Genomic DNA, 2,956 nt, shown 5'->3' on the forward strand with positions numbered 1-2,956 from the left:
TTTCTGACCTTCGTCTACAAGGGTGTCACCGAGAATCAACACCTTCCCCGGTTCCGCGTTTCTCTTCTCTTTCCTTGGTAGAGCAGTCCACACCTGACGCCACAACACCTCCGTGAGGTTCACTGCACAGTCGAACCACCAACGTTATGCTTTCCTGTCAAATCTTCCACCCGCTGCCTGTGAACTGGCCACTCGAAGACAGTCCTTGGGAAACCGACAATGCCTCCAGCACCTTGGAGCTCGTTACGCTCAAACCTGATAATCAGGGCAGTTGCACAGCAGTAACAAAGCTTATTTGAGGGCATTCCTATTAGAGAAGGGCGGATAATGGATATCGCTAAGTTGTAATAAGGCTTTATTTTCAACGCGGAATGCATGCAGTTTGGGAAGATTTTGTCTTCCCTTATCGCCACAGAATGCAAGAGAATCGATAAGTGCAACAACGCGATCACAAGTCATACTTCTGTGAGCACGGCTTATCCCTCAAAGTGAAATTGCGCTGTAGTTGGAGGTTTCCTCAAACGTCCTCATAAAACCCACCATAGGTCTCTTCTTTAATTTCGAACTGCTTCCACTCAATAAGCACATGCCAACTTTGGTGATATATTTGTTTGCGCTTTCTTTTATCCGCCATCAGGCCTTCTAAGGTCCCGGTCTACCAATGTCGTGGTGAGGCCTTCTCTAACTGAAAACCTTGCACCCTGCATCGCGACCGCCGGACGACGATGGATTTGGAAAAATGGGGAGGAGTGCCTGGGGAAATGAGTGGTCGTGAAACTGAAGCACGAGAGCGGCCGCAATGTTTTTTTCTTTTCTAGCGACCATTTTCAGATGCGCTTCCCCAGAGGCGTAAGCAGCCGCCATTGGGAAGACAAAGAGCTCAGCGTGAGAGGGCCAACATTCGATATTTCCGGTTGGACTTAAATTTGAGAGGCTCCGCTGGAATAGGAGGTTTAGAGCACCGTGAATCTACGGCCTTCTTGACAACTGAGATAGTCATGCCCAAAACATGCCTCTCCCTTTCACAGCAGAAAATTGTAATTCTTTTCCACTCATCCACCTCCCCACGACCGAGTCCACTCTTCTCAAAAATTGGTACTGCCAATACGTGTGACATGATAAGCTGAGCTTGGTTTGCAGCCTGTGTTTGGCCGCCTTGTTCTGATGTAAATGAATCGCAGGGGGATAGGGGTGCGGAAGAAAGGGAGTAACGAAACACGCGAAGGTGGCGAAACTTTCTGCGGCACAGTTTCGAGCAGAAAGGAAGTTGTTTTGGGGAATAAAAGCATAGCGAGAGAGAGAGAGAGAAAGAGAGAGAGAGAGGGAGAGAGAGGGGTAGAAAGAGAGAGAGGGAGAGAGATTCAAAGAAGTAGAAGGTGCTGAGACCAAAAATGTCGGAGGCGAATGTACGAGGGCGCGGAGTGGCTGCTGCCACCGCAGAAGACGTACACAACTGTGTTGGCCGCGTTTTTAATGCAAAAGCATGAGTTAACCATGAAGCGCAAAAATATGGAGTCCATGGCACATAAAACTGCGAAGGAAAAGGTAATAAAGTGTGCCTACCCAAGGCGCACAAAAAGGTTGATAAAGGGCTCACAAAAAAAACCTACTACTACTAAGGAACAAAAAGCTTGTCAGTGAAGGCTCGCAATGACCACACTTTTCTGAGCAAAGCTACAACAAACAAGGCAACTGACCGAACTTTCTAAACTTTGGTATTACTAAAGGCACATAGTCAACGGTTTGTTACGTTGCATTAGGAAACTTGGGTCAGAAACATGATTTAAAGCCTAAAGGAGTAGTTGCAGTGTGTCGTTACAAGACTACGAATCAGGTGACTAGAAAAACAGGTTTCCACTAATAGCAAGAAAGCGCGATTGGTCAAGCCTCTAAGTCTTAGTACAGGAAACAGTACACAAAGGCACAAAGTAAATAAGAATTATGGTGCCGTCCAAAAAAACTTATGAAAATGGTTGAGCAATTATAGTCACTGCCTCATAAAGTTTACGTGATATATTCCCCGCAATACTTGTTCTCCAAGTTCCATCAGTGAGGGGCATGATGCATTCTCACCCATCTATATGAGCTCAGGACAGTGTGTTCTTGCGCTAGTTATTACTGCATTTCAAGGGTAGAAAAGCTGCGCATTAAGGACAAGACAATAAGGAAGAAACAGGACGGCGCAGACGCGCAACTAGTTGTATTGAAAAAGGAGCGTGATTATATAACGTATATTGGACATGCGCGCAAAGCAGCCAGTTTTTTCTCTTTTCTTTTTCTTTATGAATGCGCTATCCTGTTCGAAAATTTAAACTCACTTCCGTCCAACGTAACAGAATGTTCGCTCACACAATTTCCATAGTTTTTCGTATAAGCAAGGCTTCTATCTACTCGCGGCCGACTCGTTCCCGGCTTCTGCTTAGCAGTTTTGTTTTATAAAACAGCGGCTCCCATGGCTTGTCTTAACAGGTGAAACAATGGCGTGAAAGATGAGACCCTGCTTTGTTTTCTATTGATAGCTGGTGTTCAGTGAGTGAAAAAAATAAGGCTTCATTTTTCTTTTTAATTAAGCAATAAAGCGGGTTTCCCAAAAAATCAGGCACATATAGTCAGCAGATGGGTTTATTAAACCTGGTGGTGTGACCCTCACTTCTGCGATGAGTTTTTGTGAATTCTCATTTTTCAATAAGTTCTCTTTTATTCAACCAATCTCACAAATGTACTGTGCGTCTGCTCTAAGAACTGTGTCACTGTACAGAAAAGCATCCTGCAAAAATCACTGGTGCGGATTTTACGGAAGCCCTTCAAAACACCAAGAGTTCCCGTTACAATAACAATACAATATTCGCTACTTTCCCCCGAAATGTAATGGTTAGTATGTAGTCAGTTAGTTAGTATGTAGTATGTAGTCAGACCCTGCATACATTCGTCCACTCAGTTACTCGGTGACACACAC

This window comes from Haemaphysalis longicornis, unplaced genomic scaffold, assembly GCF_048455015.1.
Source record: "Haemaphysalis longicornis isolate Haplotype H1 unplaced genomic scaffold, Haemaphysalis longicornis Haplotype H1 scaffold_8, whole genome shotgun sequence".
Lineage (NCBI taxonomy): Eukaryota > Metazoa > Arthropoda > Arachnida > Ixodida > Ixodidae > Haemaphysalis > Haemaphysalis longicornis.